The sequence below is a fragment of the Piliocolobus tephrosceles genome, chromosome 15, assembly GCF_002776525.5.
Source record: "Piliocolobus tephrosceles isolate RC106 chromosome 15, ASM277652v3, whole genome shotgun sequence".
Lineage (NCBI taxonomy): Eukaryota > Metazoa > Chordata > Mammalia > Primates > Cercopithecidae > Piliocolobus > Piliocolobus tephrosceles.
Genome location: NC_045448.1, coordinates 99,329,288 through 99,352,743, shown reverse-complemented (window position 1 = coordinate 99,352,743; position 23,456 = coordinate 99,329,288). Strand labels below are relative to the sequence as shown.

The 23,456-nt window shown below is 42.8% G+C and overlaps 1 protein-coding gene and 1 long non-coding RNA gene across 5 annotated transcripts in view; both read right to left on the bottom strand.

Moving 5' to 3' along the window:
* The window catches only part of TGFBRAP1 (transforming growth factor beta receptor associated protein 1), a 79,334-nt gene extending 63,184 nt beyond the window's left edge, over positions 1-16,150 (bottom strand). The window contains exon 1 of one of the 3 annotated variants that reach the window (XM_023211315.3): positions 16,046-16,150. The gene's annotated coding sequence lies outside the window, so the exon portion shown is untranslated. The remainder of the gene's footprint in view (positions 1-16,045) is intronic. The other 2 variants (XM_023211317.2, XM_023211316.1) reach the window with 2 other exon arrangements.
* A 4,219-nt stretch (positions 16,151-20,369) lies between these two features.
* LOC111542157 lies at positions 20,370-23,285 on the bottom strand. Of its 2 annotated transcripts, XR_002731467.1 has the most exons (3): positions 23,186-23,285; positions 21,599-21,913; positions 20,370-21,508 (listed from the first exon to the last, which is right to left on the bottom strand). It is a non-coding gene; the product is annotated as an uncharacterized LOC111542157 (long non-coding RNA). The 2 variants fall into 2 exon arrangements; XR_004228502.1 differs by having other exon boundaries at positions 21,599-23,188.
* Positions 23,286-23,456: the final 171 nt, after the last annotated feature.

The following is a 23,456-nucleotide window of genomic DNA, read 5'->3' as shown; positions in this document are numbered from 1 at the left end:
GGTGTGATGGCACATGCCTGTAATTCCAGCTACTTGAGAGGCTGAGGCAGGAGGATCACTTGAACCTGGGAGGCAGAGGTGGCCGTGAGCAGAGATTGTGCCACTGCACTCAGCCTGGGTGACAAGAGTGAAACTCCGTCTCAAAAAAAAAAGAACTGATGACAATTCTATTCTTTCTGGCTACACATGGGGCTGGAAGCCACAGGTTTTATATTACCTGTAAGTTTCAAAGAAAGTTTCTGTGTTCTTTACTTGGAGACCTGTTACAAAAGCTATATAGGCTTCTAGAGGCCCCACTTCTTTTCACAGCACAGAGCACTGGTTACATCCTGATTTAATAGACACTGTCTATCCTACAAAGCAAGCACCGGGTCCAGATGGATCTCCAAGCGAGTTCCACTAAACACTCAGGAACCACCTAATTCCAATTTCACAGAATAAATGTTCCTAAGGATAAAAAGATAAATGAAAGAGGGAACATATCCTTACTTTATTTTATGAAAGTAGTAGAAAGTAAAACTTTGATATTCAAACCAGATAAGGATATAGGAAGAAGGAAAATCACAGATCATTCTTACTCACAAACAAACCTGAAAAAACACTGAATATTAGCACATGAAATCAACAAATATATATTTAAAATATAATATGGCTAAGTTGGGATGCAATATTGGTTTACAGTAATAAAATCTGTTCCTTTAGCTCACCACATTTATAAATGAAAACAACTAATTATTTCACTAGATGCAGAAAAAGCATTAAATAAATAAAATAAACTCATAAGATAACCAAAATAAATTAAATAAAATTAAATAAAATTTTAAAATCTTTCCTTTTGAAACAAGGAACAAGACAAGAATGTCTACTATTGCCATCTGTTATGGGTTGAAATGACTCTTCCCCAACCATGCTGAAGTCCTAATCCCCAGTACCCATGAATGGGACCTTATGTGGAAATAAGATGATCAGAGTCATTTAGGGTGAGCTCTAATCCAATATGACTGTGTCCTTATAAAAAGGGGACATTTGTACACAGAGACAGACACATACAGAGAAAAGACAAGTGAAGACACAGGAAGTGGAAGGAGATCTATAAGCTAAGGAATGTCTGAAGTTCCAGACCTTGCTCTCAGATTTCTACCCTCCAGAAATGTGAAGTAATAAGTTTCTGTTGTTTAAGGCACCCAGCCTGTAGTACTTTCTTACAGCAGCCCTAGAAACTAATACACGATCTCAGTTCAACACTGTATTAGGAGTCTTTGCCAGTACCACAAAACAAGAATAGTTATAAAGAATTGAAAACAGGCTGGGCTTGGTGACTCATGCCTGTAATCCCAGCATGTTGGGAGGCCAAGGCAGATGGATCACCTAAGGTCTGGAGTTCGAGACCAGTCTAGCCAACATAGTGAAAACCCATCTCTTCTAAAAATACAAAAATTAGCTGGGCATGGTGGCAGGCGCCTGTAATCCCAGTTACTCAGGAGGCTGAGGCAGGAGAATTGCTTAGACCTGGGAGGCAGAGCTTGCAGTGAGCCAAGATTGCACCACTGCACTCTAACCTAGGTGACAGAGCAAGACTCTGTCTCAAAAAAAAAAAAAAAAGAATTGAAAACAAAAACATAAAATTATAATTATTCACAAATGACATTACTGTTTACACAGAAACTCACAAAAAAGCTATTAGAATTAATGACTTTATAGTTTAATTTTTTTTAAAACCAAAGTAGTTTGAATTTCTAGCCCCAAAATTACAAACTTGAAAAAAAAAACTTACAATAGTAGAAAATATAAGGTATGAAAGAATTATCTAACAAAGATATTTAAGATATTTATGGATAAAGTAATAAAATTTTATTGTTTGACATTAAGGAAGACCTAAATTATCATCTTGGAAGGCTTTTCTGCAGAAATTGAAAAGCTGGTTTTAAATTTTAAAGGGAAAGCACAGAACATAGCATAGTCAAAAGTCTTGAAAATGAAGAACAAAACTGAAGGACCTACACTAACTGATTTCAGAAATTGCTCTAATACTACAGTAATGAAGACATGAGGATAGACAAACAGGTCAAGCCCCAGACTGGGAGAAAAATGTGTAATGCATATAACTGGCAAACGACTCATATCCAGAATATAGAAAAACTCCTACAAACCAATAACAAGAAGACAAACAGTTTAAAAATGGGCAAATGACTCAGACACTTTCACAAAAGGCATATGAACGGACCAATAAGAACATGAAAATATGCTCACCATCTTTAACCAAGATATTTATTTTAAGCCACAATGAGCTATCACTTCACACCTACTAGAAGAGCTACCATTAAAAAGACCGCCAACACGAAATGTTAATAAAGACGTAGAACAACTGGAAATCTCATATGTTGCTGGAAGGAGTTTAAAAGGGTAAAGTTTGGAGATCTGTTCCGCAGTTTTTTATAAACTTAAACATGCATTTGTTCAGTTACGCCACGTTTAATGTTTCCATTTCTCTTGGGTATATATCTATATCTACAAAAAGACATGTATAAGATATAAGATATGCACAGCAAGCTTATTCATATTACCCAAAAAAAGGGAATGGCTCAGTTTTCCCCACTTACCTCCATTTAATTGTGGCATATTTATACAGTGGAACACTACTTAGAAATAAAAAGAAAGAAACTACTGACAAAGGCAATAAATAGACGACCCTCAAAAACACTGAGGGGAAGAAATCATGCCTATATTGTATATTTCCAATTACCTGAAGTTCAAAAGTTGGCAATGCTAATCTATAGTGACAGAAATTAGAACAGTGTTTACTTTGGAAGGAACAGGGTGACTAAGTGGAAAAGGACACAGCAAACTTTCTGGGTAACATAGTCTGTACTTTATTTAAGGTATTACCTATGCAAGTGTATGGAGTTATCAAAATTCATTGACTTTTGTGTTCTATGTATTTTACTGTATGCAAATTATGTTTTTACAAAAAAAAAAAAAAAAAAAAGTCCCCTACCTGATCCAGAGGAAAAAAAGTGCCATTCCAATACAAACTCTTACAGGTACAGGGAGTGTGTGTGTGTGTGTGTGTGTGTGTGTCTGTGTAACTCAAAAAGCAGATTCTAAAATTCACATGGCAGACTGGTAGCAGTGGCTCATCCCTATAATCCTGTAATCCCAGCACTTTGGGAGGCCAAGGCGGATGGATCACCTGAGGTCAGGAGTTTGAGACCAGCCTGGACAACATGGTAAAACCCAGTCTCTACTAAAAATACAAAAATTAGCTTGGCGTGGCTGCACACACCTGTAGTCCCAGCTAGTCAGAAGGCTGAGGCAGGAGAATCATTTGAACCAGGGAGGCGGAGGTTGCAGTGAGCCAAGATTATGCCGCTACACTCCAGCCTGGGTGACAGAATGAGACTGCGTCTCAAAAAAAAAAAAAAAAAAAATTCACATGGCAGAGAGGGCCAGAAAAAGTTAGACACGTCTGAAAAATGGCCAGGAGACTTGACTCAACAGATCAAATATAATCAGAAACCATGGCAATTAAGATAATGTTGGACTAGCACAAGGCCAGACCTAGAGAACACATCTGGGTGCCCAGAAACAGGCCGTGCATATGTGGAAACTTGAAACGTGACTAGGGTGGCACTGTACATGTGGGGCATATATGATGTATACACATGTACAGTAAACAGTGCTTGGTGTACTGGATGTCCATATAAGAAAGCTAGATTCTGCCAGGCGTGGTGGCTCACACCTGTAATCCCAGCATTTTGGGAGGCCGAGGTGGGAGGGTCACAAGGTCAAGAGATGGAGACTATCCTGGCCAACATGGTGAAACCCCATCTCTACTAAAAATACCAAAACTAGCAGGGCATGGTGGCAGGTGCCTGTAGTTCCAGCTACTCAGGAAGCTGAGGCAGGAGAATTGCTTGAACATGGGAGGCAGAGGTTACAGTGAGTTAAGATGGCACCACTGCACTCCAGCCTGGAGACAGAGCAAGACTCCATCTCAAAAAAAAAAAAAAAAAAGAAAGCTAGATTCCTACCTCACACCACACATCAAAATTATTCCAGGTGATTAATATTCTTAAGTATAAAAGACATAACTTTGAAACACTAGAAAAAAAAACAAGAAAAAATATTCTCATGACCTTCTTAGGGTAAGGGAGAATTTCTAAAATAAGATATAAAAAAGCACAAACCCTAAGGAAAAATGATAAATTCTCCCATGTCAAAATGTACTGTTTCTGTTCTTCGAGAGACATCATGAAGAAAGTGAAAAGATAAGGGAAAAAGAGGGCTGGAGAGAAGATACTGACATCATGCATCTGACCAGAAACATCTGGATGATGTGGGAACTCCTGCAGCAAGCAAGTCAAGGATCTAACAGAAGGATGGGCGAAATACACCAACAGGCCTTTCAATGGAGAGGAAACATGAATATCCAATAAACACGAAAGAACACAACCTGATTAGCACCTGGAATTTGCAAATTACAACTACAGTGATATTTCATTTTCTACCCATTAAATTGACACATATTTGAAGTCTGACAACACGAGGTGTTGCTAAGAACACGGCACAATGAGGAGGCTCCACTGTGCTGGGGGAAGGTTCGGAGCGGGGAAGGTTCGGAGCTGGTAAGGACAGGTTTTCATTATCTAGGAAGCCCCTGCCATGGCTGAGTAAGCCATGACTCTACATTTAGGCATTTGCCTTACTGAGTCTGTTTTGTGCTTACCAGGGCAAAGAAAGTTCACAGCAATCCTGTTTGAGACAGGGGAAAACTAGAAACAACTCATGTTTCCTCAGAGGCTGAAATACTGTACAGCTGCAAGCGAATGAACTAGAGCCGCCCACAAGGATGAATCGTAAGGGAATTTTAAGGGAATGAGGAACACAAATCTGGGAAGGATGGAACTGGGTATGGGTGTGCATGAGATTCCCAAGGGTCAGCGATGTTTTATTTCTGAAGCTGGGGGTTGCTTTTATTATGACTCTCTATATGTTATACAGATTACAAATATCTTTTTATAGGCATTAAATATTAATTAAAAATATATATGTACATGTAGAATGTATAAAATTCTACTCATTTCCCCAAACCAGCTTACCCTGGAAATAGAGAAGGAATCTGTTTAATAAAGCTGGTGGAATTCACAAACTGTATGTTCCTTGTTAAAAATTTGATTGCATGGAAGCACATTTATCAAACAAATAAGTGACTTATAATTTCTTAGTTTATCTAAATGCGGTGCTTAGTTTATTTTGTATCCATATTCAATAGCCATTTCTCAGGACATCAAAGTCCAATTTGGGGCATTCCATCCACCGTTTTCCATAAATATCCCGTAGAAGATGAAGGGAAAGACCAGTGTGTGGTAGATGGCTCGGGGGCGGGGGGGAGCACCCTGCCCCGTGGGTGTGTATATCGTCTGGGGCAGCAGCTTCCGTGAGGCCAGCCTCTTACCTCATGGGCCTCTGTCCCTCTCCCTTCCACTTCCAGGGCCACGTAAGTATCTCCACTCTCAGTTTCAACCAGTTCAAAACTGGTTTTACTATCTTACTCTTCTTTCCATTTCCTCTGTACTAAAACTCACCAAGGACAGGCCTCATTAAAAAAAAGTCACAGCAGAAAGAATAAACGTGGAATGAGAGCATTTTCTTTTCTTTCTTTTTTTTTTTTTTTTTGTGAGACAGAGTCTCACTCCATCACCCAGGCTGGAGTGCAGTGGCACGATCTTGGCTCACTGCAACATCTGCCTCCTAGGTGCAAGCGATTCTCGTGCCTCAGCCTCCTGAGTACCTGGGATTACAGGCGTGTGTCATTTTGCCCAGCTAATTTTTGCATTTTTAGTGGAGATGGGATCTCACCATGTTGGCCAGGCTGGTCTCGAACTCCTGACCTCAAGTGATCCACCTGCTTCAGCCTCCCAAAGTGTTGCAATTACAGGTGTGAGCCACTGCACCCGGCCAACAGCAATTTTTTAAGTAGAAAATCTAGACATAAAAAGAGGCTTGTAGGCTGGGCGCAGTGGCTCATGCCTGTAATCCCAGCACTTCGGGAGGCCAAGGTGGGTGGATCGCCGGAGGTCAGGAGTTTGAGACCAGCCTGGCCAATATGGTGAAATCCCATTTCTACTAAAAATACAAAAATTAGCTGGGCGTGGTGGCAGGTGCCCGTAATCCCAGCTACTTGGGAGGCTGAGGATGGAGAATCACTTGGACCTAGGAGGTGGAGGTCACAGTGAGCCGAGATCACACCATTGCACTCCAGCCTGGGCAACAAGAGTAAAACTCTGTCTCAAAAAACAAACAAACAAACAAACAAAAAAAAAAACAAGAGAGGCTGCTTGTAGCTCCAACATTAACCATGTAAATATTAGCACAACGCATATATAAGATTTTAATATATATGTTTAACACATATAGGTATGTATATGTTTAACACATTTATACATACGTGTGTGTGTGTATATTTGTTATGTATTAGAATATGTATTTGTTATGTATTGAAATATATATATGTTATATATAAACACATATGTTATACACACACATACATATTATATACACACATACATACACACACACACACACAATAGGAAACTCCTAATCTGGTACAGAGATAAGTATATTCTCCCAAAAGAATGCTATGACAAACTGGCATTTATTAAGATGGGCTCTTTATCAGTAATTATTCTTGTACCAAAGAATGACACTTTGTTATCTGCTCTACCAAATAATGTCCACCTGCGAGCCAACTTTAAGACTGGCCTGGTGTCCTCTGTGTCTGCAAAAAGCGTTCATGTTTTCTAATTACTTCACAGCTTAAAAATGAAACAGACTCTTCCAAAACCTATGCGGCTATATGTGTACCAGAACTTCGTCACCCTGGGGGAGGACCCACAAAAGTCAGCCCTATAATAGAAGGCACTCTCCTGTGAATAAGCTCAAGACTAATTCTGTATCTGCATTTTAAAAAGGACACGCTACCTCAAGTAAGATTTGTTCTTTTCTCATTTTACAGCAAGAAGTTTGTGTTTTTTTCTTTATGATAGTCCATCAAAAATGAATAGAGATCAAGTGGTCATTCTAACATTTGGACCAAAGCCAGGTCAGATCTGAAGGCAATGCAGACAGGAGGCAGGAATGCAGGCCACACACCTGAAACACTAGGTCATTATCCTCCTTATCACACACCAGAAGGTAGTTCCCTGCCCCAAAGATAAACTCCAGACTCAGCTTAAGATGTACAGCCCTTAAAATTTTAACCTCAGCCAACCTTTCCTCCTTTATTTAGTAAGAAAAATTATAGCTATTAACCTATTCTTATGGTTCCATAATATCAGTCTCTTGTTTTATAAGCTACAGTTGGTTCGGAATTGCTGCTGAGTTCCAAACGGCCTGTAAGTGTCCAAGGCACTCCACAAACCAAGCAGTTGTCAAAAGGGATTTGAGTAAACACTACTCTCTAAACACGTTTCCAAAGGATTAACACAATGAGTCAGAAATAGTTACCATTAACTACAGCGGTAGGATCGAATTTACCAATGTAATAATCCCTAAAGGAAAACACACTGCCTCCTTCTCATCTGCTGAATGTCACTTGTCTATGTGGAAAGTAGCAATGTCTGGGAGACAAGGGCAGCCTCAGAATGGGCCTTCAGAGGGCGGCACAGATTCCCACACACTGGACCTCCTCTGACTGGCTGATGGCAGGGATCCTGGCTTTAGGCATGAGTATCTTTCTTTCTTTGCCTCTTCCTGCAATTTACAGCTTTTGTATAAATACAATTCCTTATTTATTTATTTATTTATTTGAGATGGAATCTCTCACTTTGTTGTCAAGTCTGGAGTGCAATGGCACGGTCTCGGCTCACTGTAACCTCTGCCTCCCAGGTTCAAGTGATTCTCCTGTCTCAGCCTCCTGAGTAGCTGGGCGTACAGGCACCTGCCACCATGCCTGGCTAATTTTTTTGTATTTTTAGTAGAGATAAGGGTTCACCGTGTTGGCCAGGCTGGTCTCGAACTCCTGACCTCAGGTGATCTGCCCGCCTCAGCCTTCCAAAGTGCTGGGGTAACAGGCATGAGCCACCATGCCTGGCCTACAGTGACTTTTTTAAAGTTTCTATTTTGCCATTTTAATATAGAACCTTTATAGGGAAAAAAAATGTTTCTCTGAGAAGCAGTTTCTCAATTAACCTGGATAAACATATCTACTAAGCCCATGAAGCCACAGACAGATAGCAATGTCTGTCACAGGGGAAAATTGAACAGTGTCGTGCTGCATAATGACATTCCCATTAACAACAGACAGCACCTACAACAGTGGTCCCATAAGGTTAAAATGGAGCTGCACAATTCCTATCACCTAGTGACAGTCTAACTGTTGGAACATTGTGACGCAATGCATCACTTGTGGGTGTGGTGCTGCTGGTGTACACAAACCTACTGCAGTGCCAGTCGTAGAAAAGTCTAGCACGTTCAATTACACACAGTATGTAGTACTTGATATAATGATAATAAATGACTATGTTACTGGTTTATGTATTTACTCCACTATCCTTTTTATCATTATTTTAGAGTGTACTCTTACTTATGTAGAACAAAATTAAGTTAATTGTAAAACAGAGTCCTTCAGGAGGACTCCAGAAGAAGGAATTGTTATCATAGACGACATGTGTGTTACTGCTCCTGACGACCTTCCAGTGGGACAAGATGTGGAGGTGGATGACAGGGATATGGATGATCCTGACCCTGTGCAGGCCAAGGCTAATGTGTGTGTGTGTGTCTTCATTTTTAACCAAAAAGTTTAAAGTAAAAAAAAAAACAAACAGAAAAAACTCACAGAATAAGGATATAAAGAAAATATTTTTGTACAGCTATACATGTTTTCAGCTACATGTTATTACAAAGAGCCAAAAACTTTAAAAAAAAAGTTTATAAAGTAAAAAAGTTACAGTAAGCTAAGGTTAATTTATTACTGAAGAGAAGTGTTTTTAGAATAAATTTAGTGTAGCTTAAGTGTACAATATTTACAAAGCCTATAGTACTATACAGTAACGTTTTAGGCCTCCACTTTCACTTGCCATTTGCTCACTGACTCATCCAGAGAAACTTCCAGTCCTGCAAACTCCATTCGTGGTAAGTGCCCCATACAAGTGGACCCTTATTTTAGTCTTTTATATAGTATTTCTACTATCCCTTTTCTATGTTTAGATGTGTTCAGATACACACATACTTTTGCGTTACAAGATTCTCTTGTGCCTAGAGATCCAGTATAGTAGCATGCTGTATAGGTTTGTAGCCTAGGAGCAACAGGCCATACCCACATAGCTTAAGTGTATAATATACTGTACCATCCAGGTTTGGGTAAGTTCACTCTACGATGTTCACACGATGACAAAATTGCCCAGTGGGAGATTTCTCAGAACATATCTTAGTCATTCACTGACGCGTGACTGTATATCATATATTAGCTCTAAAAACCAAACCTATAAGTGAATTGACAAAAGTTGCCATTGATCCTAACAGCTTTTGAGATGGATGGGGGGCAGACAGAACTTGGCACACTTCGTACACACTTGGCACACACACACTCGTTCACAGCTCCCAGTCAACCAGTTAGGATGCTGGTGCCATATGATTAGGAAAGAAAGCTAAATCACCAACGACTCGGCCAAAAGCCAACCATGGTGGTGAGGAGGAAGGTGAAGAAAAGGGGTGGTGTGCAACACAGTGGGACACCTTGCCTTATTCCCCACATTTGTTGAGGCCGGTCCTGAGACGCTTAAGAGAGAAAGACTCAGAAGTATGCATTGGAGGCTAGTTTTCTTGTGGTCCCAGTGATGGTGGCTCTTGTGATGCCTGGATAGGGAGGGAGAGCCTGGAAAAGTCAGGTGGTGACTTCAGTCAAGGGGGCGGGGGGATGTGCTGACATCCACCTCTGGCTTTGTCAGCTTCCTAAAACAGAAACAGCGTGGGCAGCTGCCAAGAGGCCTGCTGCTCAGCCTCTATCTCTGCGACCCCTTGGGACTCAGTGCAAACTCAGACCTTCCTATCCCCCCTTGGCACAGGCACCAACCCCATGCCCATTTTTCCTCTCCTGGCCACCATATCGTGGGTATTGAGCAGGACAGGCAGGTATGACCGGACACTTTTTTTGCAGGCAGCAGGGAGAGAAAGCTTGAAAACCTCTATTTCCCATGCTGCGTTCCTGACTGAATGAAGAGCCAAATCACAGCCTCAAAATTCTATATTGGGTGAGAAAAGGCAAACCTTGCCAGCAATATTCTCCCACTGCAAGCTACCTTCAGATGCAGTGTTTGTGCTAAATGAATGAAATGAGATGTCAACAAAAGTCCCTACTAAAAAACAAACCACCAAACACCTCCAATTCCCATGGTGGGGTTTGATAGGCTCTCTGACAATCACTGAAGTCCCATCTGAAAAATGCATTTTGGTAGCTTTATGGGTTGACTTAAAGTCTTGAGATACTGATGTGGTTTTCTTAAACGTGTTGTTTCTAAAGATTGTGAAGGTGATTGTCAGAGAGCATCTCGAATCTCCCCATGGGAACTGGAGGGGTTTAGATAAATCCAAACAGAGGGATGGTCTACAAAATCTCTGACGCCCTTTCAAGAGTGTTAAGGTCATGAAAAAAGAGGAAAGGCTGAGGTACTGTCACAGATTAGAAGCCAAGAATAAGTGACAATTAAATGCAAAGTGGGGAAACTGGATCAGAAAAAGGATCCTGGAAGAGAAAAAAGTCAGGAAGCGGAAAAACGGGTGAAATTTACATAGTGTGTGCACTTTATAGTGCTTACCGGCACTACTTGATTCATTTTGATCATTACACTACAGCCATCCAAGATGTTAACAAAAGAGGAAGCTGAGTAAACGGTATTTGTGAATTCTGTGCTATTTTGCAACTCTTAGGTAAGCCCAAAATTACTTCAAAAGTTAGGCCTAGGGTTTTACAACAGGAATTACAAGAGGAATAATATCCATAAATTAAAAGTTTTTTTTTCTTTCTTTCTGAAAATGCATTTCAAAGAGGAGAGTTTGGGAGTTTTGCTCATTTGGAGTATTTCCCCTGACAGAGGGGCTGAGATTGGGTTGGGGTGAATGTGAGCTGACTCCTGCTGTGTTCAGAACTGGATATACCGTGAGCTTTGGGAGAAGCAGTCCGATGGGGGGCTCTGAGGGTGGATACTCAGGCTGGGAAGGAGCACAGCCTCTCAGTCAGGATCAAGGCCCCAGAGCGAAACTGGACCACCCCAGCAGTGAACTGTGGTAAACGTGCGCATGCTGCATAGCAGGCATTCCCGACATTAATCTGGGAAGACTGAGCTCTGCTTGTTGCTTGGTCACTTCCCGATGATCTTACGCCACTCACTAAGAGGCTCTGTCTGGGCCTGTGTTCTCTTCTATCAAACAGAAACCTGGACTGGGCTGTGTGCTTCCCCTGTACTGTTCTTCAGCTACTTCTGGATGAAAAGGAGGGGACTGGAGGTCTTGAAAGGTGGAAGAGCCACGCTGGTAAGTAGAGAGCTGGGATTCTAACCCAGGTAGTCAGCTCCAAAGCACACATCCTTAATCAGATGCCACACTGGCTCTCAAGGCCAATACTGCCCCAAGCCTGGATGATGGGTGGCACCCATAGGCTGCAGCCCTGGCTGACGCCCTGATGCCCCCTCACGAGAGCCCAAAAACTGGCTTTGGTGGGATGTTGCACACTCGATATAGCATTATCCTTTCATGCTTACCTTGACGCTGAGAGGTGGACATTGTTATGGAGATACAGATCTTAGATGGCTTGCTCAAGGTTACCTAGCTACAAGGTGATGAAACAGGGCTTTGACCCTAGTTTTTGTTCATGACTCCAAGGCCATATTCTTACTGATTGAGGGGAACAAGTATGATTTCAGATCCTCTCCTAGAATTCAGTTCTGAACAAAGCAATAGCTCTCAGCAGGAGGCCACTCTGGAACTTAGACTGGCATGCTGCCGCAGCTCCTCCTGAGGAGTCCTTGCTATTGCTTCCCCACCGTGAATCTAGAAGAGGAATCTAGTGGCCCTATCTGCTTGCCGAAATTCAGACACAGAATAGTACGTTGACACACTTCTCTACTAACATAGTAATCTACCAAAACAGGATACACGTTTATGTGACAGCAATTGCTTTTCCTGAGCTGCACCCCATGCTGGTCTCATGTTGTTCTCTAAGTCCCACAGCCATCTGTTGAATGACTCAGTCTTGAAATTTGTCAGGCATCAACAATAAATGTACTGGCTTGTACAAAAGTCAACTTTTCCCCCCTTTGAAAATGAAGACACTACTTGACAACCATTTTATGTTACCTTCTGCACTCATGCAACAGGGACAGCAAGACTAGTTATAGTGCAATGGACTTGTTCTGATAATCTGCAGGAGTCTCTAAAAAAAGACGATTAAAAAGAAGACAGCTAAGCTTTAATATCTAACTTGTCATCTTAATATTATCATGGCATATATTTAATATACATAACTATTCATAGTTGGTATCCTTTTTACTGGGCAATACTAATCAAAATTATTTAAATACATATAAAGATATATTTATATGCACACACATATATACACACTATATATATGGTATGTGTATACATACATATGCATAAGGGTGTATGTGTGTGCGTGTATGTACGTATTATATAAAATATACATCCTATAAGAGTACCATCAGCAGTTAGAATTAAAAGGGTTTAGGAAGAGAAGTGGGAGGTAGAAAAAGAGCAGAATAGAAATATGGCATTTACTTCATAACATCTTCCTCAATTCTGAAACTTCAAACAGCCACAAAGAATTATTGAATACTGGACAGGAGCAGTGGCTCACGCCTATAATCCCAGCACTTTGGGAGGCCGAGAAAGATGGATTGTTTGAGCTTAGGAGTTCAAAACCAGCCTGGGCAACATGCTGAAACTCTGTCTCTATAGAAGAATACAAAAATTAGCTGGGCATGGTGGCATGCACCTGTAGCCCCAACTACTTGGAAGGCTAAGGTGGAAGGATCACTCAAGCCTGGAAGGTGGAGGCTGCAGTGAGCCAAGAACACACAACTGCACTCTAGCATGGGTGACAGGGTGAGACTCTGTCTCAAAAAAAAAAAAAAAAAAAAAAAAAAAAGAATTATTGAGTACCTTCAGGACTTGGTAGTCCATAACATCTAGTCAGTTGTCATCTTTAAATACATGATTTTTTCTTAAATCTTTAACTTTCTCAACAGCAGCTACTTGACTATCGAGAAAAGATATTGATTTCAAATCATCTACAAGATTTTATAATTCACTTTTCATGAGGCACTTAAAGTCATTTGGGGTGGCACCAAATTAAGTTGTTATTCTACATTCATTGAGTAGGTATGTATTTTTTTAAATAAAGAAAAACGAGTCAGGTTTGCTACAGAGATGAGTTGTAAAGTCTGAGCCAAATTATTCGGCAGTATCCAAACACCTGGCCGCCACAAATGATGACTTTAATGTATTTCTAATGAGGGCTGGATTCAGACCAAGATGAAGACACTTAACCCATTAAGTAAAATTTCTTCAAGTTTTCTTAAAAGATCACAAATTTGTAATATTAGCATGAAGGAATAAGCCAAATTACTTCATTTTTTTTTTTCCTAACAGAGATGTTAGCTGCAGACCCAGAAAATACAGCAAGTTTTTTGGCTGGGCGCAGTAGCTCAGGTCTGTAATCCGAGCACTTTGGGAGACCGAGACAGGAGGATTGCTTGAGGCCAGGAGTTTGAGAACAGCCTGGGCAAATAGGGAGACCTCTATCTCTACAAAAAAATTTAAAAATTATCTGGGTGTGGTAGTGCAAGCCTGTGGTCCCAGCTACTTGAGAGGCTGGGGTGGGAGGATCTCTTGAGTCCGGGAGATCAAGACCAGTGAGCCATGGTCACACCACTGCACTCCAGCCTGGGTGACAGAGCAAGACCCTGTCCCAAAAACAACAGCAAAAAAAAAAAAAAAAAAACACCCAGAAGACAACAACAAAAAGAAAATATAGCATTTTTAAAATAGTGAGCTCTATGCTTTTAAAACTCCTCAACTGGAGCTGCCTAAATGAAGAATGGGCCCTTTACAAATCCCCGTCTCTGGAGGGTTTAGGTTGAGGTTAGATTGGTCCTGGGATTCCTGCAGTGGTGAAAAAGCTCTGCCTCCAATGCTACGACAAGAGGACTGCCATGCACAATCATGAGTGGAGGAGAAAAGACAGAGTGAATGGAGGCTAAGAGTGGCATCTCACCTCTCACCAATTCAATTGTATAATGCAAACCTTGATGTACACAGCAAATTCGAATTGAGAACCCACAAGCCTAACTCCAGAGTAAACCATTTGTTAGGTTAACAATTACTCAAAACATAAAACTACATATTTTCAGAGCTGAGGGAGACCTGGCTCTATACCTTCATTTGTATTTGTCAACAATAATTTATTGGGCACCTACTAAGTGCCAGACCCTGTGCGGGATCCTTTCCAGGCACAATTTCTTATTAGAATCCATGTGCCTTTTCTAATATTATCCCTATTTTGATGGAGGAACTTGAGACTCAGAACGTCCAGCAAATTGCCCAAGGGTCACAGGAAATGGCAGAGGCAGGATTTGAACCCACACTCCACGTTCATTACCACCACAGAGCACCACTCCCATTTCACAGATGACCTTGGGCAGGCTAGTTATGGACAGGTTCCAGCAGATTCCAGCCAGTAGACTTTCCAGTACCCCAGGCAGCCTTTTGCTACACATCACAAAAGCAGCTGCAATGACTGTTGAGGCTGCTTGGCTGGCAGAAATGGAAGGAAAAAGAAAAGGAAGCAGCTGACCAAATGTTCCTTCCGACTGACCATGGAGCTCCGAGCTCGAAGTTGTCTGCCAGCTTCCGGCTGACCAACAGAGAGAAGCATGTCCACCATGAGAGAGGAGCAGCCACCACACAGCCCCTCTACACTCGTTCATCCTGACTCCAAGCAAGCCAACATACACAATGCAGTAGGATCTTCCCTGCACAACTTCTCAGTGCTTTAACTTGCCACCACAATCACACCCGCAGCTCCCTTTCTTCCTGATAGACAAGGTGCTTGCCCATGAGCACTCATCAGTGATTAAACTCTGCTCAGACATGTTTTAGACCACAGCTGCCCATGCAGCCCACATGCAGTAAGACCTGCTGGGTGATCTGTGAGCCCCGATTTTTAGCAGCCAGGTAGGAGGCTTCCTGAGGGTCACTCAACAGTGCTTGGGTGGAAGCCACGGCAGGTGCAGACAACTGGACAGCTTCCGTGTTTAAGGATATCAGCACTTAACACAGGGAGGCAGGCGGACTAACTTGCACCTGCACCTCCAGAAGGCAACGGAAAGAAAAAATTTCACGGGGATGACAGCTTCCAGCCCTTGACCTGGTGCTAAAAACAGGGGCCAGGAAGTCCAGCACAGCCCTTTTCCCTGCTCCGCAACACAGCCCTGCCTACTCTCCAGTTCAGGACAATTCAGGCCGGAGTGTGACCCGAATTTGAGCTCTCAAATCCAAAGAGCTCCGAGAAACCTCAATCCTAGCGCCAAAACCCTTCCATACCTGGGATGGAGGTGCAAGTCCTTCCTGGTCCTTCTCCCCGGAAAACCCAGATCAAGGACGAGGTCTCTCAGGTCTTCCCTTGCCCTAAACGCACACGCACTCCTCACACACGACATACACACTTGCTGACCCCACACCCGGGCACACCTCATACCACACACACGAACACTTACTTGCTCACCCCAGCAGGCTAGCTGGCCCCCACAAGGGACACCTACCAAGTCGCACACCTGCACACCTGCCCCCAAGTGTACAGCCACTTGCTCCCCCATCCTCGCCTTCCAGCCCCCAGTACACCTGCCCCAGCGCACACGCACGGGCTCGCCCTCCACCCCGCCCCGCCGCCTGCCCCCCACCCTCCTGCTCCCCGCTCTCCTGCCCCACGCGCCCCGCGCCCCGCGCCCCACGCCCCACCCCCCTCCGCACTCACCGGCGCCGGCGCCCGCCGTCCCGCGCCGCCCCGCGGCCTGGGGCCCCGCCGCCCCGCTCCGGCCCGCGGCTCCTGGGCTGGCCCGACCCCGCAGCCGCCGCTTCCCGTCACGTGGGGCGGCCGCCAGGCGCTGGCGGAGGGCGGGAGCGCAGCCGTCCCCGCGCCGCCCGCCGGCCCGCGGTCCCTGCCGCCTGGCTCCGAGCACAGGCCGAGACGGGCCCTGCTCCGGGCCTCTTCGTCCCCCTCCGTGTACCGGGGCCACGACACGGCCCGCCTCGCTGGGCGGCCGGCGGGCGGAAGGTGTTCATTCGGGGGGCGCTGAGGCCGCCGGCCCCGGGCGAGAGCGCGGTCCGCGCCAGCTGTGCTAGCCGTGGGGCTGAGGTCTCTTCTCCGCCCCCGCCGCCGCGGGGAGCGCCAGGGAAGCCGGGCTTTGCCTGGCTCGCTCGCCTCCCAGTTTCTGTCACCTACACAGGAGGAGGGCGCTCGGGAAATACCTGCTGAATGAACGAATGAATGAATGAATGAAGCCTGGGAAATGCCTGGGCCCGCGGCCACCTGACCAGGCGGGCTGGAGGTTCGGACGTACAGCCAGTGCCCCACCAAGAGCCGAAGGCACTGTTGGGATGCGCAGTCCTCGCAGGAGGCCCGTAGCGCCCCAGGGCCCCAGGGACTGACTGGGACCCCTGACTGGCAGAGTCCACCTGCTTGATAACTTATTTGAGAAGGGAGGCCTGGGACTATCTTACTCTGTTTAGGAAAACCCAACTGTAGCTATTCCTTTGGTTCAGGCCGCAGTGAAGAATTGTAGGTTACCATGAATCCACGAACCCCTCTTCAATATACAAAGTCCAATTTCATGATAAAAGAATTGGAAAGCTCCCTCCAGAGTTGTCAGTACTCAATTATTAGCATATAAAAAGTCCAATTTTCCCAGTGATTTTCAGACTTTAGAACCTGCTAGTGACCTGTGGCCTCAGCTTTCTTACAGCCACTCTGAGTATTGTAAAACAAAGGTATTATCCCAAGTCTGAAGGCAGATACCAGATTGTACTCCATGGTCTTCTGTTTCAAAGGGATAAAAAAAGGAAAAAAAAGAAAAAGAAAAAGAAAGTGGCCAAAAAAACCCAACAATCTTCTGTGACTTGTCCTCCATCCCTACCCTAGTGTGACTCATGGCAACATAAATGCCCCATGCCCAGTGGAGCCTCAGCTCTGACCCAGTGGAACCAGTGTCACCGGCTCAGCCTCCAAGTAGGGGACTAGCTTCCCAGGAGTGTAAAGCTGTGGCCAGCAACTGAGCTTCAAGGGCAAGCAGCAGTGAATGGACCTTCAAGTCTAACGTGGCCAACAGCTAGTGGAGCCAGGGATTGGGAAGGTACAAGGGCAAATCCAGTCTCCTCATTTTACCCAGGCTCAAAGAGACTATGTGACTTGTCATCAACTAATCACTGGCTCAGGTGGGCCTAGAATTCACCCTTGTGCTTTAGCATTTTAGTCCTCTACCAGATCACATTACCGAGAGCTGCACAAGGCTGGTTACAGAGGTGATATCTACTGACTGCCAGACAGTGACTTCAGAAACTGCTAGTGACTGAGCAATGAAGTAGACGCTACTAATTTACCATTTTACAAATGCGTCGATTGAGGCAAAGAAAGGTGAATGACTTCCTGTGTTAATTCACTTAGGAAAATATAAATAAAAAAATTTTAAAAGGTGATTTGTCCCAAACCCCATGCTAGTAAGAAAAAGCAACGGTAAGAATCCAGAATTTAGCAACAGTGATTCTTTTTATATAGTTTTGAATGAACAGTTTATGAACAATCTTTGTGTTCTACTTTAGATGATCCAGGAGTGAAAATGTATAACAAGAAATAATTCAGACATTTATTTTATGAAAGGATTTATCACAGGATTCTTATAATGGCAAGCTCCATATTATTCCATCTAGAAACATCTGTTCCTTCTGAAACTTGAGAAGTCTGTGTCACAAATGACAGGCACCTTCATGTAAATGCCTGTACCATAAATGTGCAAATATGTGCATAGGCCGAATTCCTTGTTTCTATTGGTTACATTTAAGAATATCAATCATATGGCTTTCAAAACAATTATTAACTTCACTTTTAATATTTATTAGATATTCCTTGGGCCCCTACCAAGCGTTATTTTACAAAATGTGAAAAAGATGTGCTCCGATGAGAACGATTAATGGAGTTGCATCGATATAACAGAATATTTTCATAGTTGCTGTCTACTCTCAAAACTTAGTATTCTTATACTTACACATACTCTGTGCTCCTCACTTTCTCACTGGGTATACACTTGGGAGGGCAAGGATTGTGTCTATGCTCTCTGCTGTATCTTTCTGCATGTAGAAAACACTCAACCAATTTTTAAAAAATTCTTGAAGCTTAATATTGAAATATTGACTGACTAGATTACTTTTTTTTTTTGCCCAGGCTGGAGTGCAGTGGTACAATCTTCTCAGCTCACTGCAACCTCCGCCTCCTGGGTTCAAGCAATTCTCCTGCCTCAGCCTCCAAAGTATCTGCAACTACAGGCACGCACCATCACGCAGGGCTAATTTTTGTATTTTTAGTAGAAACAGGATTTTACCATATTGAACAGGCTGGTCTTGAACTCCTGACCTCAAGTGATCCACCCACCTCGGCTTCCCCAGGTGCTGGGATTACAGGCATGAGCAATCACATCCGGCCTAGATTAACTTTAAAAGAGGCTTTTAATACTAAGATTCCATTATTCTAATATATAAGCTCTTTAAGAGCACACATGTAGGGTGGTTGGTGTCATTTTAGAAGATAAGCAAAGAAAGGTTACATTTTCGATTTTTTTTAAAGCAACAGCTTACTATGTGCCATGTTTTAAGAGTTTTTACATGTAATAGCTCATTTAATCATATATACACACACATCCATATACTTGTAATCTAGCTTCATTAAAATAAACTTTTTTGAACTATTATTCAATCAACTATTTCTTGAGCAGCTCCTGTGTGCCAGGTACTATGCCAGAGGCTTCAGCGGATACTGAAATGAGGAAGACAGTCTCTACCCTCAAGAGTTTAATGTGCAGTGGTTTACAGGGTAGAGTTGCTAGCCAGCAGTATCAACATCACCTCTGGACTTGTTAGAAATGCAAATTATGGTGTCCCCATCCCAAAACTCCTAAATCAGAAACTCGGGTTAGGACCCAGCAAACTATTTTTACAACCCCTCCAGAGGATTCTAACGGGCACACAATTTTGAGGACCACTGGATTAGTGTGATATGTGGAAGAAAAACCCACCTAACCAGATCATAAGGGAAAAAATAATGTGCTCTACAAGTTTGTTGATAGTGGAGCTCAGTTAGGAAGTATCTGAGGATGGGGAAAGGTTCATTCATCTGTATTCATTCAGCGTACACTTATTGTTTTTGTGCTGTGTGGCAGGCACTGAGAACCCAAAGATGAAAGGTAACATGAGATGAGTGCTGTCATCATCTGAATGTGTACCTCCAAAATTTGTATGTTGAAACCTAACGCTCAAGGTGATGGTATTTGGAAGTGGGGTCTTTAGGAGATAATTCTGTCACAAGTGCAGAACCTTCCTGAATTACTGCCCTTATAAAAGAAACCTAAGAGAGCCTGTTGCCCCATCCACCATGTGAGGACACAGCGAGAAGGTGCCATTTATGATGAATGGGTCTTCACTACACCCAATCTGCCAGCACCTTGATCTTGGACTTCCCAGCCTCCAGAATTGAGAAATGCATTCTGTTGTTTATAAACTACTCAGTATATGGTATTTTGTTGTAACAACTTGAAATGACTAAGACAATGGATTTAAAAGCAAGCCAGTAGTTTAAATGCTCTAAATAGCTAACAACACAGGTGCAAAATGTGAAATATTGCTTAAATTGTTACCCTCACATTGAAGCTCCTTTATGCTCGTATGTATATACTTTATATATACACACACACACACACATATATATATATATATATATATTTTTTTAGGAGTCTTGCTCTGTCCCCTAGACCGGAGTGCAGTGGTGCAACCTCAGTTCACTGCAACCTCTACCTGCTGGGTTCAAGCAATTCTCCTGCCTTAGCCTCCCAAGTAGCTGGGATTACAGGCACTCAAAACCATGCCCAGCTAACTTTTGTTTTTTTTTAGTGGAGATGGGGTTTTACCATGTTGGCCGGTCTGGTCTTAACCTCCTGACCTCAAAAGTGATCCACCCGCCTCAGCCTCCCAAAGGGCTGGGATTACAAGCGTCAGCCACTGCGCCCAGTCTGCTCAAGTGTATTTTTGACACAATATTTTGATGAAATATTTATATTTATAGCATATCTTAACTATTACATTATCAACAAGAATCAACACCAGAGTCCTCAGTATATATTTTGTTCATCATGCATTCATTCCACAAACATTTATTGAGCACCTACTAAGTACAAGCACTGTGCAGGCTAATGACTGAGGGATTCGAAGGAAATGTATGGACCCTGTCCCAGAGGAATGCACAATCTAGTGAGGTGACAATGCCAGGCATGGCAGTGTTTATTGATTCACCACAGCTTTGTTCTTGTCAACTATAGTCACCAAATAAAAATGTAAATAAAACCTCAGGATCTTTGAGTGAAGCAAAAATCCTTACAGTTAGCTTAAAATGTTGAGTGCCTTATGGTTACAGATGACAATGTAGCGGGCGTAACCTTAGGCCTGCAAACTCAAATGTGTAACAAAGATAATTTTTTTTTCTGTAACTGAAACCTATTTCTATTTGAAGCCTCCATTTACCTTCAGTGACAATAATCTTATCAAACAGGAGGCCCTCCTCCTTTCTTTCAAGTTGAAACCTCCATTTATCTGCAGTGGGCCTCGTCCTTTCTTTCAGTTTGAAACCTCCATTTACCTGCGGTGACAATCTTATCAACGGGAGGCCCGCCCCTTTCTCCAGGGCTTTGTCAAGATTGGGGAGACTACTGAAGTGCCAAGATGAGAAGAGAGAGACCTTAGGTCCTTGTGTCACTGGTCCCCACAGAAGTTCTGAGATGTTCTTTGTTCACTGTAGTGTTTGGTTTTCAGTCTTTTGGTTTCAGGCTTGAGGGCTGGAGATGTCTGTGGCTTCAATTCTCATGTGGTATGGCAGAAGTCTCTGTGTGGCAGCCCTTCTGCCTGGACATATTTGAAGCATCACCTCAGAACTTGTTAGAAATGCAAATTATAAGGCCTCCCCATCAACCTCCTAAATCAGAAAGTCAGCAGACTGCAAATTCTCCAATGTTCCATGCTACAAAGGTTCTGCCCAGGAAGGATTGGGCAGGCATCACCATTCTCTCCTTCCCTTGGAGGAGAGAGGGTAAGTGAATCTCATTCTAGTCCCTCCTCTCTTAATCTCGATTTTGTTTCCTCAGATGACAATCCTTCCATCTCAAGAGTTCTGCTTCAGAGGCACCTAGAATAATATTAATAGAATTAGTTCTAAGCAAGGAAGTACTCTTAGTTTTAAACTGGGAAGTACTGGAAGAATAAAAAGACATCTTACCTGCCACAAAACATTTTTGCAGATGAAGTTTAAGGCTTCAGGTTAGGCAATGGGTTCAGAAAACCGCAGAGAGAAAAAGCACAGCAAGAACCTGTAACCACTTTTTCAGACTATTAAACTCTAGGTTCTTCCTTCTTACACCATCATCCTGCCACTTCTTTCCTTTGATGACAATCAATAGGATACAAGACGTCTCCGAGGAGAGCCCACAGAGGAGGCATTTTACACCCTTGAGCTCCAATCCTCACAACATTGCGAGATGGCTTGTAATTTCCATCTCAGAGGGGAGGAAGCTACAGCTAGAGAGTGTATGTCCTACGTGAGCAAAGAAGCCAAGGTTATAATACAACTCTGAACCGCTCCAAAGCCTGCCCTTTCCTCTAAACTGCCTTCTATGACCGATAACTTTGTAAAAACCAGCTGCTACTTCTTAAACACTTACTCTGTGTCAAGTATGTTTATAATCTCTATAATAATCTCCACTCCTTTGATCATCCTTCACAGAAAGTGCTAAGACAGCATTTTCCTGATGAGGGGACTGAAGCTGAGAAACTGAGTAACTCACGCAAGGTTTTGGTGCAACAGAGTAAAACTTGAAATGAGGTCAGGTTTCTAGCCCCAGATTCTCCCAAGGTAGCTGCTTTTGATACTAAAACAATGTGCCTCCCGGTGAAGGAAATGGGGATAATGCTAATCACACTTATTTCACTATTGTAATGAAAAGCAAATAAGATTTGAGATGTGGAATACAATGATGTTAATACCATGACGCTAACACATTTAACTCCAATTTAAGACAGTCAGATGCCTGCCTCAGCTCAGATTTAAGACTGTTCAATTTTGGGCAAGTCTGATCAGCTTTCTTGGCACCAACCTGAAAGAATTAGACTGAGCAACTTTTAAGTTTCCTCCCAGCTCTGAAATTCAGTTTTTAGAGATAAAGTATTACATACATAAATGAATAAGACAAATTGGGAAACACTTCTCAGCTTTCTCTTTTTGAGGATCTCACTTCTAGTATTCTTTCAAGGTTTATCTTTTGGCATCCTCAGAGTTCTTCATATTTTTGTAGACAATGCAATAATTTCCAATAAAATGATACACCATAGAGGATGCATACAATCAATATTCAAAACATACCTGTAAGTTTTATTTTTTATTTATTTTTTCAGACATGGTCCCATTCTGTTGCCCAGGCTGAAGTGCAGTGTGGTAATCCTATCTAACCGCAGGCTGGAATTGCTGGGTGCCTGTGATCCTACCACGTCAACCTCCCGAGTAGCTAGTACTGCAGAGACACCACCATGCCTGGCTAATTTTTTTTTTTTGTAGATACGGGGTCTTACTATGTAGCCCAGGCTGGCCTAGAACTCCTGGCCTCAAGCAATCCTCCCACCCAAGCCTCCCAAAACGCTGGGATTACAGGCATAAGCCACCACACCCAACAAGTTTAAGTTTTAAATGTGTAAAATATTTAGGATATGTATCGCTCCCATGAATGACAAAAGAGAAGCAGAAAATATTTCTTAGTAAGTGATTACTGGGCATCAGACTATAATTGATATCTACAGCAATTTAAAAACTTACTTCACTGTAGCTATTAATACATGCAGAAAAAATGTCGTTGGATTTTATGCTTGCTACTTCCTCAGTCTTGAGCAAATTATCCTTTCTATGTATCAGTTTCCTCATCTGAAAAATAGGCATTCTGGTAATACACATCTCATTAGGCTGTTCTGAGGAATGTGATAATACACGTAAAACGCAGTCCCTGGCACACTGTAAATGTCTAACAAACGTTTGGCGCTTATTACTGGCGTTTCCCAGCCGGTTATTATTTTTTACATGTAAGCAGGTT